The sequence below is a fragment of the Oryx dammah genome, unplaced genomic scaffold (genome assembly GCF_014754425.2).
Source record: "Oryx dammah isolate SB20612 unplaced genomic scaffold, SCBI_Odam_1.1 HiC_scaffold_10, whole genome shotgun sequence".
Lineage (NCBI taxonomy): Eukaryota > Metazoa > Chordata > Mammalia > Artiodactyla > Bovidae > Oryx > Oryx dammah.
In genome coordinates, this window is record NW_024070194.1 from 39,994,676 (window position 1) to 40,011,020 (window position 16,345).

Consider the following 16,345-nt stretch of genomic DNA (forward strand, 5'->3'; position numbering starts at 1 on the left):
AGGCAGGCGGTCATCTCCCCTAACAGGGAACTTTGCCTTAAATTCCACTTTCTCCTTAGCACCTGCCCAATTCCATGGTCCTCATTACAGCAATGTCTTTGAAAACCGTGTATACTCTGTTTCTCATTGGTCTCTTCACACCATTTCTTGAACTTACTCTACTCAGGGTTTGCCTTCACCACTATCAAAGCACCACTTGGCCTTGCCAAGGTTAACTGCCCAATCCAATGGTCCATTTCAGTCTTCTCTTACTTGTCCACTTGGAAGCACTGGATTCTTTTCGCCTCCAATCATACCCTTCATGTGCTTTCTAAGAACAGTCCCTCCCACCTCACTAGCCTCTCCTTCTCTGCCTCTTTTGCTGATTCCTCCACTTTTTCTTTTTTTAAGGAAAAACCAACTCCTCAATGCTAAGTTGTCATGAAGCTTAACATCCATGTCTATACTCACTCACTGTATGACATATTATCTCCAGTTTTCCAATTTCTTGGCTTTAAGTGGCAACTAAATTTGAGAAACCACAAATATAAATATTTTAGCTAACCCTTTTCTCTGATAGATTTCTATGTCCAACTGTATGCATGCACCTTCACTTGGGTACCTAAAGGCATCTCAAAGATACATGTTTATAATTGAACTCTTAATCTTCCCACAAAAATGTGCTCTCCCCACATTGTCTCCATCTGAGAAAATGGCATCTCCTTTTCCTATCCCCTAAGCACAAATGTTGGGGGTCAGCTTTGATTCCCCTTTTCCTTTCACTTTATGCCCAATACGTTAGACAGTCTAGTTGATGCAGCCCTTAAAATATATCCCTTCTCTTAACAACTTTGTCCACACTTACTATTCCTTCTGTGGTCCATGCAAGCATCATCTCTCACTTAGATTCCTGTAGAGTCCTAATAGAGGGCTCTTCTTTTCTTTCTTCTCAATATAGCAACCAGGGTAATTTTTTTAAAAAGCATCTCTGTTCATGTAACTACTCTGTTCAGATCCCAAAATATCAGTCCCCATTTCTCTCAGAGTAAAATCCTTTCAAAAACCTACATGATACAGACCCAAGGTCCCAGTGGCTCTCTGGGGCTTCTCTTCCACTCCTGTCTTCCCACCTTACTAAGTAAGCTCCACCCATATCAGCCGACTTGCTGGACCTTAAATGTTACATAAACACTCATTCTTCCTGAACTTAGTGTTTTCTGTTCCAGAGTAATGAAGCGAGCCACTGTGTCTATGTTGAGTAAGTTCAAGAAATGGTGAATGTTTCTTGTACAAATGAAAAGTTGTGTGGGATGAAGAGTAGTTGGTGTCTCTGCCTAACAGATGTACAGAAGTGGGAGAGATTGTGCAGAATTATCTCCAACAGGCACTTACCCATTTCTAACAGCTTAATTCTCCTGATGTCATTCACAGTCTTGGTCCACTAGACTATAAACTCAAGAATTTCTCATTTTAAATAATATTTATTGATAAAACCATGTGTTTCTAAGAATATTCAGTAAAGTTTTGCTGAAATAATGAATGAATTGCAACCAATGAATCAATGGCAAAATATATAAAAACTCATCAAAACACTAAGCATGGACAAACAACTAAAAAGTTAAATAAATGAATAAGATGTGCTGCTTTACAGTAAGCAAAATATAATACTGGATTTTTTAAGTCATACTTTTATTTTATCAAGATATTTATGCTAAGTTAAAAACAAAGAGACAAGTTGTAGATTAAAGATCTTTTCTCTTTGTAAATGAAAATACACACATATTTCTATAGGAAAATCATAAGGTTAAGGCACGAAATTTAAGTATTATTAAATGGGTTAATCACAGCTTATCTTTATCACTTCCATTCTGTTTTCCAAATTTTCTGCAATTTGTATTTTTTAATTTAAAAAAAATAGTATTCTTACTTTGAAGTCTTTGTTTCATAAACTTTTCATTTTTTTAAGAAAAGACAAGCTCTGAAACATTCAAATACTTCATTTAAGCACCTTCAGCAAGTACAAAAATCCTCTTCATAGTCCTAGAAGCAAGTAATTCTCAAAGAATCACAGTGAGAGGTGAGAGTCAATATACTTCAGAAAATGGATAGTAAGGATGGCCAACACCACTGAAAGAGAGGAAGAGGGTTAATTTATTAAATCTGTCATGTTTCAAAGGTTGCTACTCTATAGATGCAGTCAGGATATATTTGTCTAAATCTATAAACACATCCCTCCTTCTCCCCTGACAAGCTCACATGCAGATGCCTGCTCCATATACACACAGCACCTGCACATCCAGTTCCAACATTCATGTGTGATATTCACTCCAAGGTGACAGGTAGTTTACAATTTATGAGAGCGCAAGACCTAGGGCTAACTGTGGAAGTCATTTCAGGCACAGGTGGAACGTCTGACTCTTTTTCACACATCTATCAATAAGCAATACTGAGCAGATCCCAAAATGCAGAGTGCCTCCATTAAGGAACTTGTCACCAATCCGAGCACTACCATATGCACCTGAATAAACAATCATACAGCTCGAAGTGGGATTACTAATTTTTTAATTTATAATGGAATAAGCCACTGGTTATTCACTAATTACTATTACTAATTTTTTCTTTTTCCATGTTTCTACTTTTCTTTCAGAATTTGTCTTTTTCAATTCAATTCATTAAAGAATGCATTCTAAGCAATTCTAAGGGCCAGGAGCCAGGCTGTGGACCCGAGCCCACAAAGACAAATAAGTCTAGGCATTCACAGCCTAATAAAGGAAAGCAGACAACTATACTTAAAACTCTTTAAGTACAGAAAAGTAACTTTCCACCTTTTTTTCCAATTATCATGTCTTTTATCAGAAGCATAATACAGTTATACAAACAATAGGGAGAGTTTTGACATCTTTCATTGGATAGGAAATCTTCGTTTCTCCAATAATTGGTATTTCCTTCTCTCTAAACACCATTCCAAATTCTTCCTGTTTGATTAGTCTTCTGCCTCTTCAATCCTGACATTCTCATGCAGTAAATAGGCAGCTGGAATTCAATGTTAGTGACTAAATCAAAGTCAAGAAGGTAGGGGCTCCCCAGAGGGTGGACCCCTAATGGATAAATACAACTCTGGTGTGAGTCTTGACTCAAGAAACCAGAGAGACCCAGACAATCTTACCCGAGTGTGTCCTGCTAGGCAGTCACTCACTGGAGGGTCAGTTAAGCTCATGATCTACTTGTAATTCAGTTTTGTGAGATAACAAGGATAAGGACATAGGAGTTGTAATAGGGAAGAAAGGGCAGGGAAGAGATCGATTTGTAGGAAGCAGATGGTGTCTTGGTGAAGAAATTCCTATTAGGGAGAATGTCCACCAGACCCTTAGGGGATAGGGTGGAGGCAGGCCCATGTGACATTGTAGCACTGATGGATGTTGGCCTTTCTAGGACCCTCCTTCATAAAAACATCCACAATACATTTTATAGTTTTGTGGGGTTAACATGATTGCAGGCTTCCTAGGTGGCTCAGTGGTAAAGGATCCACCTGCAAAGCAGGAGACATGGGTTTGATCCCTGGGGCGGCAAGATCCCCTGGAGAAGGAAATGGCAACTCACTTCAGTATTCTTGCCTGGGAAATCCCAGGGACAGAAGAGCCTGGCGGGCTACAGTCCATGAAGTACCAAGAGTTGGAAACAAGTGAGTGACTAAAAACAACAACAAAACTTGAATGCAATTCATGATGGATTCATTATTATACAGTTATAATTAATACAATAATTTTCCCCTGGTGTAAAAAAAATAAAGATTAAACATGTTCAAAGAACACTGAAAGAATACTGAGCTGCAGGCACTGTGCCCTCAGTGTCTACTGGGTTCCTCAAACCTGAGAGGAAGTACACCAAGCACAGGGATTAGGGGTACAAAGTAGTGAATTCACCATGATGTCAACTCAGGGGATTTTACTGATGGGCTGTCTTGAGCCCCAATCACATTTCTGTTGGTGAGAAATGGAGCCCTGGAGGAAACCTCTGGTCTGAGGCCTGTAGAAAGCCCCTGGTAGATTCCTAAGCTGGAAATAAGAACTGTCTTCCTAGAATTAAGCTTTTAAAAAGTGTAGTTCCTCTGCTGACCTGCCTGCTACAGAAAACAGTGTATGTGTGAAACACCTGCGAGTCACTTACGGTAGAAATTCATAATATCTCATATTTCTGTTGATGCCATCAGTTTCCTTCATGTCTTCTGGAGTCAGTTCAAAGTCAAACACCTGGAAGGAAGGAACAATCACGTTAACCTCTCCTTCAAGGAGCTGGCCTCCCCCTGGGGACTGGAGGACTTTCCAGCTGAATGGAGACAAGAAGAGGGGACAGGGAAGTCATGTCTGTCCTCAGCTTCCAGGTGAGCAACCTAGGACCCTCTGCTGAGTTCTCACCTCTCCTTCCCACACCTTCTCCTCTGTCCACCTCAAAAAGATTACAGTGCATCAGATGCTTATCTTTCTAAGTGAATTACTTGAGACAAAAAAAAAATCTAAAAAAATTTTTTTTTCCAAACACACTGCTTTAGACACTCCTGACTCGATAATGAACCTGAGCTGACATTAGACTGATTGCCTCTCCCCAACACGCCCTAAGGGTGACAGCATTCAGCTGAAGCAGTTTGGGGAGGAGGCTCCACTTGAAAGCCTGTTCAGGAATCTGATATCAAACTACTCACTATCTATAAAGAAATCTAACAAAAAGTTTATATAAAGGCCTTTGTGGACAAAGTTATGAAAAGTGCTTAAACATTAAGGAACAACAAATTATTAAAAATTCACATCATAATAATGAAATGGAAAGCTCAATTTTATAAAGAAATTCATTTTCTCCAAAGTGATCTCATGTTTCAATGCAACATGAACCAAAGACTTAAACACATATTCCCTTGTGGAAGTCAGTATAGTGATACTAATATTAAATGAGAGAAGAGCTAGTCAAAAGGAGTTAAGACATCCTTAAAATAGAAGAACATACCATACTGAAAGACAAGACTTATTTTTCGCTTTAGTAACGCAGTACAGAAAACTGAAAAGTTAAATAGAAAAGAGTGGGCAGAAATGTACTTATGGATACTTGATATATGACAGAATTGACAATGAAAATCTGTGGAAAATATGGACACTTAGTGTTATTCAGTCACTCAGTGTGTCCAACTCTTTGTGACCCCAAAGGAAGAGATTTTTCCCCACTCACTGACTGGCAATCATACAACAGTGCTGAGACGAAGACTTAATTCTAGCCAACTATATATGAAAAACTATAGAGAGAGGTGTTCAGCGTCATCTGACAAGAGCCACATCCACCTGCTAAAGCAGAACTGCCAAGCTGCTCTGCACTGAAAACACACAAGAGAGCCCAGCCAAGAGGACAACAGCTGAGCTGAGTGCAGGCTATTTGCCAAACCACAGAATCAAGAGATGCAGAAGTCATCTCTCCATTAAATCCTGAAACTGGGGAGAGTTTCCTCTACAGCTATGGCAAAAGTACAATAATAGTCTCCTACACAGAAGTCAAAAGAGAAACAATATAGCTAAAGTGGACAAAGTCTTGAAGAGAAATTTCTCAAAGGCAGCAACTCAAAAAGATTAAATGTGTGAAGATGAAAATGTATTAGTATTCAGGGAAATACAAAATATAACCATAATGATTAGGAGGTTAAAGAATGCTGCCATAATTTTTGTGTCCCCAAATTTTCATGTTGATGGTGTTATAAATAGAGCCTTTGGGGTGATTAGATCATGATGGCAGAGCCCTCATGGATGAGATTTCAACAATATCATACTCATAAAGGAGATTTTGGAGAGAGCTGTTGTCCACTCCATCATGTTAAGATATAAGGGAAGGCTGTGACCTAGAGGAGAGCCCCCACCTGATGACACAGCTATCCTGACCTCAGACCTCCAGCTTCAGACTGTGCAAAACAAATTTAGATTTTTTTTTCCCAGCCACTCAATCTGTACTATTTTGTTAGAGCAGTTCAAAGAGTCTTAAAAAAACACATAATGAAATTTTATGAATTGAGAACAGAGAAAATAAGATATCATTTACATGAGGTAACAGAACAAATTGTTGATATAACTCTGAAACTAAGATCTCTATTTTCTGTCCAATCTTAACCCTGTCTAGCCATACTGTCTCTCCTGTTGCCAAATCTGGAAGAGAAAACCATCAGGAATATACACAAGGCATGCATGCACAGGGAAGAACAAGTAACTTGTCCTGACTCAAGTATAGTCTTGAGAGCTGGACAAAGAATGACCCTTAGGAAAAATATTCCTTAGGAGCCCTCTGCCCAGAGCCCTGCTCATCACCTGTATGTTCTCATTGATCCACTTCTTATTGTTTCCCTTGGCCAGAACCACAACCCCACGTTGTATCTGGTAGCAAAGGACAACCAGAGTGGGGTTTTCTTGTGCTTTTTGGTAATGGCACAAAGAACTGGTTCCTCCCAGAGAACGGGCAGGTCCAAGTTCACCCTGGAAGGAAATTCAGAAATGCCACAAGAGCTGAGACTGAATACTTAGTTTGTAAGTAGGCTTCCCATACAGACTAAATAGGTAGACTCTAAACCAGAGCTTCTGAAAGTGTGGTCCAAGGACCGGCATCATCACTATCAACTAGGATGTAGTAATAAATATAAATTCCATGGCTGAGCTGAAGACAAACCGAACAGAACTTCAGCTGTGTCACCTCCCAGCCTGTGTTTACAAAGCTCTGCAGGTGATTCAGATGCATTATTGGGTTGAGACCAGATTGCCAAATTTTGTATATTTTCTTTAATTCTCAGAGATTGCTTTTCTTCTAAAATCAAGGGCATGAATAGAAAAACAGAAGGAAAAGGCCAGGAATTGTTTTAAAATTTAACTTTTCAAGGTACTGATAAAAATTTAGTAGTCTCAAAATAAGAGACATTTATTTTATCATTATGTTTCTATAGATGTCAAAAAAATGCTTCAAAATGAAATTTTTTCTGACATGATAGACATAGACATATTATCTCAATTTTAGATATAAGTGAAGATTGCAATATCTATTTTTAGAAATATGCTCATTAGTCAATAAGTAAATCATGACATAAGCTTGTGTCTCTGGTCTCAACTGGGGGATTCTATATAGATTTCAATGCAGACATTTGTTATTGATAAGTTGACAATCTAATACAACATAGAAAAATGGCTGTGTAATGGGAAGATAAAAAAGAAGGATTCATTCCATCCCTCCCCTCTCTTGCCTCTGCCTATGAGAGTTATCTGAGTACTGTATAATTTAAAATATTTCATCAAAAATTGAATTTTATGGAAACTCCCAGGTGTCTTCAATAGGATTCAATACCATTCTTTTACTCATTGGGATCCCAGAGCACCATAGGCAACAAGAACAATTCCATGTGAACTGCAGAAATCCAACAGTTTGCTCTGGGTGAGATAAGGGTGACATTCCACCTGTAGAACACCCACAGAGAAGAATGTCAGATTATATGCAAAGGCAATATTGATATAACAGAGAAAGACTAAAAGATTTCAAAGGCTAAAGGAAAGACTACATCATTAAATATAAACTGGAAATGTCAACATCAACAGAGAAATAGAGAAAAGTGTATTTATACAGTTAATTTTATGATAGACATGTATGGCACAACCAGTTCAAGACTAAATAATCAAAAGCTGGGCTCTACATTTGAGTAGATGTTCCTGAGTAAATATTCATAAATTGTTAGTATCACCTTGAGCTTTTAACTTCACCCTCTAAACTAGAAGATTTTCATTACCTGCAACACATTTTTCTGAACTGTGCTCCCTGTTTAAGACTCATAAATGCTGAGACACCAAGACCAAGAATTCAGACGTCAGAACCCCACACAAACCCTTAACACCCATCTCAGCTGATTTGTTACTTTATTAATTTACCTCTGATTCCATGTTTTCCTCATCTTCCTTCCTGTATGCAGATCACTCCAGGGCATTTTCGCCTCCATCTGGTCATCCTTTCATCTCAAGGAAACGCCTCCTTCCTCTAGTTCTGGGTTCTACCCACAGTTTAGAAGGAAAGCATCCCACTTTCCACCCAGAATTTTGTAAACAGAGATACTGTTATAGATTCTATTCACACCACCAGAGAGGCCCTACCCTCTAGAATCCTCTGCCCATAAAGGTCGGATGAACAGGAGGGGAGGACAGACAGACATCAGGCTCCAGGGCAAGAAGGAGGTTCTGAAGAGCAGGAGAGAGAGGAGCCAAGCTGCTCACCTGGTTGCAGACAGGCTTGTACCTGAGCCCCAGCTTGTTCAGGATCTTCTCCAGCTGCTTGTGGTTGCAGTTGGACACCCTGATGGTCTTGGTCAGCCCTGCGTCCTTACACTTCTCCAGGGCCTGGGAGGGAGGGGTGGGGAACAGTCACTTGGAATGGGCAATAGAACAAGAATTAATGCTGAAAAACATCAGTAATCACACTCATCCATCAAGAATTACCCTTGACTATCAAGAAGAAAAATCGGGAAGAAGGTCATGATATAAAAAGAAAAATTACTGCCCCACCGTTGAAAAACTCCTGAGAATTCATATCACATAGAAGGAAAAAGATGCCTGTCTATACTGCCCCAAATTCTCTTCCTCCATTCCTCTCTGTGAACATCTCAGCAATGGTTTCCCCCACACAACCCCAGCATCCGTGCCCTTAGATCCATGAACTGCTGAGTCTGATGGTCCACAGCCCATTCTCACAGGTGGAAGAAATGAAGGAGGTTCCCCCTCTGCTGACTTCTCCCCTCGTTCTCACCTCCCTGGACTCACCTCCCATGTATGAGAGAGATCCACTGGGTAAAATATCAGTTTTCCATTTTCATCTTTGGGGGATAATTTCTCCCCTGCCTGGAAGAGAAGCAGTCATTGATGTCACAAAATAATTTCTCTGCATTTAGCCAGGTTGCCAGGCACCAGGGATCAAACCTCCATCAGGTAGCTTCACAAATTTCTAAATATCAGTGTTTGCAAAGTGATATGCATATATGGAGTTATCAGCAATACCTTTTGGCAGGAGGCTTATTCCAATCTCTTACATTCAATATACGTTGTAATAAATACAATATTTCTAGGTCTTAAAAGGGACTCACAGTGACTTCTCTGAATTTTGTCTGCTACTTGTACTTGTCTATTTTGAAATGCCTTTTGGGGCTGGGAATGGCAGTAAGTTACATGACATAATTTCCAGAATAAAAATTGTAGTCTTCATATGGCGAGATATCAGACTTTCTTTTCCCTCTGAGCATCAGGTGCCCTAAGGCAGGCATGGGAGCTTCAAGGCTATCTGTAAGTGGATATGGAATGTGGGTGATCCACACATGCTCTCAAATATTTGTGACAATGAGCGTCAAACTGCCCCAAGGTTATATTTGCCTCCAATGGAAAATGTTCAGTAAAAAATAAAGTAAATCATGAGTAGTTTCCTGATAAGGGATAGAAGAAAGGAGACATTTCTGAACACTGCTGCAAATCCTCAAAACTCTCTGTGTCTGGGACTTGCCATCTACATAGTCCACTAAGCGATTTTGCATTAGATAGCTTGAGTTTATTTCTGTAACTTGAAACCAAGAGTTCTAAGTAAACCACCATTCTTAATGGCTAAGTGCAGTCTACAAACCATCGTGAAGACAGGCAAGAATGTAGGCCATGTCTCCCAGATTCCTATACAGTTCAGAGATTTGACTCACCCAGAGGAAGCACCACCAAATCTGCTCAACTTGAAAGAGTAAAAGACAAGATTAACTCATCATGTTCAACCTAAGGCAGTGTCATACTCACCACAGCTGCACCAAACTCTTGGTTCATGAAATCCCCAGACACTCAGGAGTAATAACAAGGACTGTGTGCAGAACTGACTGATTTCTATTTCCTTTAATTTTTCAGGCAGAGCCTCAGATTATTAACTCCTTTCAAAAAACTCAGTAAAAAGATGATTACAGATAATTATTTGGGAGATTCTACTCTAGTGTAATCGTCCCTTCAACCTACTAAGGCAAATCTTTCTTCAACCATTCATGCAAGTTGATACACATTCTAACACAAGATATAACATTGATGTGATCACACAAATTTCTAACCTTAGAGCCACTGGAAAATGCATAATATAGAGATTGACGTAGTCCAGTTGAAGATTTTTTGGTGACTTTTCCAAGGCTGGTCGGACCAACTCTGGTTGAAGGGAAGTTAACCAAAGCTGTAGAGGTTAAAGAAAGAAAGTTGCATTAATAATACATGAGGTAATTATTTTTTTTTTTTGGTCTTACTGCGTGGTTTGTGGGATATTACTTCCCCAAAAAAGGATGGAATCCTGGCTCATGGCAGTAAAGCACCCAGTCTTAAGCACCGAACCACCAGGGAACTAACACTTTAGGAATATACCAATAAGCATAGTTTAGCAAACAACTCCTAAACAAAGGACCCTATTACATAATTGTCTGTAATTGTCAAAAGTGATTGACACAATCACTTGCACACGGGCACACACACAATACACACAGTACCTTTGAAGTGCAGAATATGTCTTCTCTCTTCACAGTGCAATCTGCAGTCTTGCTTCGAATGGCCTGACCAATCTCTTCATTTTGGTAGGCATGAGCACAGTCAATATGGCGGAACCCAACCTCTATAGCGAATGAGGTGAATTCCAGAGCATCCCTCTTGGCAACCTACATAAGCAACAAAGGTAGAAGTTGAATACCCACATAAGATATTGCTAGACACAAGCTTTGATCTTCCCAAGAATCAACTTTTTTCTGTGTCTTTGGTTAGTTCTGTATGTATAGTGATGAACCCATGACAGTTTCCCTTAACATTTCTAATAAGTAATTAAATGAACATTAGTTAGGAACCCTTCAACCTCAGGTGATCAGTGGCTGACTGCTGATATCAGAGGACGGCAAAACCACCTTTAGGTTCAGTGATTTGATGAAAGAACTCAAAGGACTCAACAAAATGTAGTCATGAATATGATTTATAATGGGAGGTGTTTGAAGCAAAATGAGCAAAGTTACAAGGTGCCTGGTAAAAGTATCAAGAAACAAGGTGAAAGCTTCTGAGACTTCTACCTACCAGTAAAGCCACACAGAATACACCCCCCCCAAAAAAAATAGTATCTTTTCAAGGTGTACAATGTGATATTCTCATATAAGTTATTCTTGTTATTCACTTGCTCAGTCGTGTCTGACTCTTTGCAACCCTGTGGACTGCAGCACTCCAGGTTTCCCTGTTCTTCACCATCTCACAGAGTTTGCTCAAATGCATGTCCTTTGAGCCAATGATGCCATCAAACCATCTCATCCCCTGTCCCCTGCTTCTCCTCTTGCTCTAAATCTTTCCCAGAATCAGGGTGTTTTCCCATGAGTTGTCACTAGCATCAAGTATCCAAAGTACTGGAGCTTCAGCTTTAGCATCAGTCATTCCAAGGAATATTCAGGGTTGATTTCCTTTAGGATTGACTAGTTTGATCTGCTGGCTGTCCAAAGGACTCTCAAGAGTCTTCTCCAACACCACAGTTCAAATGCATCAATTCTTTGGTGCACAGCCTTGTTTATGGTCCAGCACTTACATCCATACATGAACATGACTACTGGAAAAATCATAGCTTTGACAATATGTACCTCTGTGGGCAAAGTAATATCTCTGCTTTTTAATACACTGTCCAAGTTGGTTATAGCTTTTCTTCCAAGGAGCAAGTGTCTTTTAATTTCCTGGCTACACACCATTCACAGTAATTTTGGAGACCAAAAAAAAAAAAATAGTCTGTAACTGTTTCCATTGTTTCCCCATCAATTTGCCATAAAGTTATGGGACAGGATGCCATGATCATAGTTTTTCAAATGTGGAGTTGTAAGCCAGGTTTTTCACTCTCCACTTTCACCTTCATCAAGAGGCTGTTTAATTTCTCTTCACTTTCTGCCATTATGGTGGTGTCATCTGCACATCTGAGGTTATTGATATTTTTCACAGCAATCTTAATTCTAGCTTGAGCTTCATCCTGGATTGTACTTACTCATGTAAGTATCCATTCTTAATAATTACCACAAGCAAGCTACTCAACAGACCCACTACTTCACATAGCTACCTTTTGGCGGTGCTTGTAAGAAGATTTATATCTAGTCTCTAAAAAATCTCAAGATATAGCCCATTATTTTTAACTATAGCAAACTTGCTATACATCAGGTCTCCAGAATTATGCATCTTATAACTGAAGGTCTGTACCCTTGACCAACATCTTTCCATTTTTCCCAGTCTTGTCATCAGCTTCTGCTCACCATACCTCTACTCTCTCTTCTACAAGTACTATTATTTAGGATTCCACCTACAAGGATATCATGCAGTATTTGTCTATTTCTGGCTTACTTAGCTTAATGTTTTTCCAGTTCTTCTGTGTGATTGCAAATGGGTTAACTTTGTTTTCAATGCTCAATAATATTCCATTTTGCCAGGAGCCAGCACGGGAGCTCCCACCCATGGCAAATGTCATGGGGAAGAGATCTGATAGGCAAAGGCAAATCAGGACTCAAGGGACCCCCTGAACCTGCTCAAGCATCTACCCCTAAAGCAGAATCTGTCTGTTCTACTATTTCATGCCTCTCACCAACACCTCTGACATTAACAGGGGGCTATCCCCAACCACCTTTCTCTAAAGAAAATCAACTTAGAGCTTTAGTTAATAAGTCTCCTGGGCATAATAGGGTGTTCCAATCCAAACCCCTCTTATGACTTTCTAGCTTGCCTGACAGGCTTGTTCAGACTCCTGCAGTTATGCATGTGATTGTTTATGGCCTCCCAACCATGAAAGGCATGGGAAGCCTATAATATTCTAAAAATATAGAGCCTTTCAGGGAGTTAAGAAATTATTAGAATAGCACTGGTTGAGGGTTTCATTGTTGAGCCAATACTTGCTGCTAAGTTTCCATATCCCTTACCCATTATGTCTTTGAGAATATACATTAATTAATATAGCTGGTATGTGGAAAAAATAAGTTGTAGCCTTTGATTTAACCACATCAGACCTTGAGTTAATAAATTCTTCCCTTGCTATAGCCCACTAAACCCTTACCCTATAGAAATGTAACCTTATCTAGTGCTTTCAGAGAGTTGCACCTGACTTTAGAAAAATCACCTTTGGAGAAAAAGTTTTCTGGTTGACTAATCATTATCAGAAAGGGTCATAAAAATGTTAGCAGACCTCCTGGCCAGAAGATGATGTAAATCACCTGAGACCTTTTTATATCGGAAGGAATGAAGAAAGAAAGCCTGGTCTCGATAAGGGTCAGGACTGCTGACCCTGCATGACTCTGCATCTTCCATTATTTTCTATGTACAGCTCAAGGTACATAAGCTCCCTTGGAAAATAAAGTTGCGGGCCTTGATCACTGAAGCTTGGTCTCCCCATGTTGTTCTTTCTTTTCAGGCTGACTCCCTGGAGCGCAGGGGCCCTCTGAGTTCACTTCTCTGCCTGGGCTTCTAAGACTCACTTGAGAAGGTGCCCAAGGTGGGGCACCTTCTGTGATTGAAGAGGGCACCTGTGGCCTACGTGAACAGTGCAAGTCCCGTGCTGGGGCTTTATTGGCTTTCTGCGTAAACCAAGGAATATCAGCCTCTTTCTCTCCTCTATTTTCTTAACTATAACATTCTTTTCCTATCTCTCTACCAATCTCTCAGTCCCCAACGCCGTCAACCTGAGGATACTCTGGATCCAACTGGGGCTGGACCCTGGTACCATTTCTTTTTATGTGATTCAAAATCTTTCCCATTTCAAAGAGGTAGATAATGGGTATAACACAGTTCTGCTGGGTCTAGTTCGAATTTTTCTTAAATGCATGGACATTTGGGGATGGGCTTCCCTGGTGGCTAAGATGGTACAGAATCTGCCTGCAATGCAGGGGATCTGGGTTCAGCCCCTGGGTTGGGAAGATCCCTTGGAGAAGGGAAAGGCTACCCACTCCAGTATTCTGGCCTGGGGAACTCCATGGACTGTACAGTCCATGGGGCTGCAAAGAGTCGGACATGACTGAGTGACATTCACTTTCGGGGATGTACCTGGGAATGAGCCCATGAGCTTCAGTAACAGCCCTGTCGCTTTCCTCCCCTCAACCCAGTGTGCTCTATGAAGTAAATAAATTCTGTCTTCTATCAGCAAAATGTCTCTTAATAATTTTTCCATTTTATAAATTAGAATAGTGAGCCTCAAAGTATAAGTCCAGTCCCTTGACACATCTATTCTAAAGGAAAGATAGACAGCAAACTTTCTAGCTTCCAGTCTAGAGACGTGTCCACTAGCCTCTCTTATGACCAAGAAATGCAGACCATTCTTTCAGTTCAGTTCAGTTCAGTTGCCCAGTCATGTCCGACTCTTTGTGACCCCATGAATCACAGCACGCCAGGCCTCCCTGTCCAGCACCAACTCCCAGAGTTCACACAGACTCACATCCATCGAGTCTGTGATGCCATCCAGCCATCTCATCCTCAGTCATCCCCTTCTCCTCCTGCCCCCAATCCCTCCCAGCATCAGAGTCTTTTCCAATGAGTCAACTCTTCTCATGAGGTGGCCAAAGTACTGGAGTTTCAGCTTTAGCATCATTCCTTCCAAAGAAATCCCAGGGTTGATCTCCTTCAGAATGGACTGGTTGGAACTCCTTGCAGTCCAAGGGACTCTCAAGAGTCTTCTGCAATATCACAGTTCAAAAGCATCAATTCTTCAGCGCTCAGCATTCTTCACAGTCCAACTCTCACATCCATACATGACCACAGGAAAAACCATAGCCTCGACTAGACGGACCTTAGTCAGCAAAGTAATGTCTCTGCTTTTGAATATGCTATCTAGGTTGGTCATAACTTTCCTTCCAAGGAGTAAGTGTCTTTTAATTTCACGGCTGCTGTCACCATCTGCAGTGATTTTGGAGCCCAGAAAAATAAAGTCTGACACTGTTTCCACTGTTTCCCCATCTATTTCCCATGAAGTGATTGGACCAGATGCCATGATCTTCATTTTCTGAATGTTGACCTTTAAGCCAACTTTTTCACTCTCCTCTTTAACTTTCATCAAGAGGCATTTTTAGCTCCTCTTCACTTTCTGCCATAAGGGTGGTGTCATCTGCATATCTGAGGTTATTGATATTTCTCCCGGCAATCTTGATTCCAGCTTGCATTTCCTCCAGTCCAGGGTTTCTCATGATGTATTCTGCATGTAAGTTAAATAAACAGGGTGACAATATACAGCCTTGACGTACTCCTTTTCCTATTTGGAACCAGTCTTTTGTTCCATGTCCAGTTCTAACTGTTGCTTCCTGACCTGCATACAGATTTCTCAAGAGGCAGGTCAGGTGGTCTGGTATTCCCATCTCTCTCAGAATTTTCCACAGTTTATTGTGTTCCACACAGTCAAAGGCTTTGGCATAATCAGCAAAGCAGAAATAGATGTTTTTCTGGAACTCTCTTGCTTTTTCCATGATCCAGAGGATGTTGGCAATTTGATCTCTGGTTCCTCCGCCTTTGCTAAAACCAGCTTGAACATCAGGAAGTTCACGGTTCACATATTGTTGAAGCCTGGCTTGGAGAATTTTGAGCATTACTTTACTAGCATGTGAGATGAGTGCAATTGTGTGGTAGTTTGAGCATTCTTTGGCATTGCCTTTCTTTGGGATTGGAAAGAAAACTGACCTTTTCCAGTCCTGTGGCTACTGCTGAGTTTTCCAAATTTGCTGGCATATTGAGTACAGCGCTTTCACAGCATCATCTTTCAGGATTTGAAATAGCTCCACTGGAATTCCATCACCTCCACTAGCTTTGTTCATAGTGATGCTTTCTAAGGCCCACTTGACTTCACATTCCAGGATGTCTGGCTCTAGATGAGTGATCACACCATCGTGATTATCTGGGTCGTGAAGATCTTTTTTGTACAGTTCTCCTGTGTATTCTTGCCACCTCTTCTGAATATGTTCTGCTTCTGTTAGGTCCATACCATTTCTGTCCTTTATCGAGCCCATCTTTGCATGAAATGTTCCCTTGGTATCTCTAATTTTCTTGAAGAGATCTCTAGTCTTTCCCATTCTGTTGTTTTCCTCTATTTCTTTGCATTGATCACTGAAGAAGTTTTTCTTATCTCTTCTTGCTATCTTTGGAACTCTGCACTCAGATGCTTATATCTTTCCTTTTCTCCTTTGTTTTTCACTTCTCTTCTTTTCACAGCTATTTGTAAGGCCTCCCCAGACAGCCATTTTGCTTTTTTGCATTTCCTTTCCAGGGGGATGGTCTTGATCCCTGTCTCCTGTACAATTAATAAAAACACATTACAAAACTCCAGGATACATTACAAAACC

At 40.4% G+C, this 16,345-nt stretch overlaps 1 protein-coding gene and 1 pseudogene across 1 annotated transcript in view; both read right to left on the reverse strand.

The window, feature by feature from the left end:
• Positions 1-16,345, reverse strand: part of LOC120869468 (dihydrodiol dehydrogenase 3-like) — a 269,082-nt gene that overhangs the window by 68,432 nt on the left and 184,305 nt on the right. The gene's annotated exons all lie outside the window — the stretch shown is intronic.
• LOC120869475 overlaps positions 2,049-16,345 on the reverse strand; it is a 45,436-nt pseudogene continuing 31,139 nt past the window's right edge.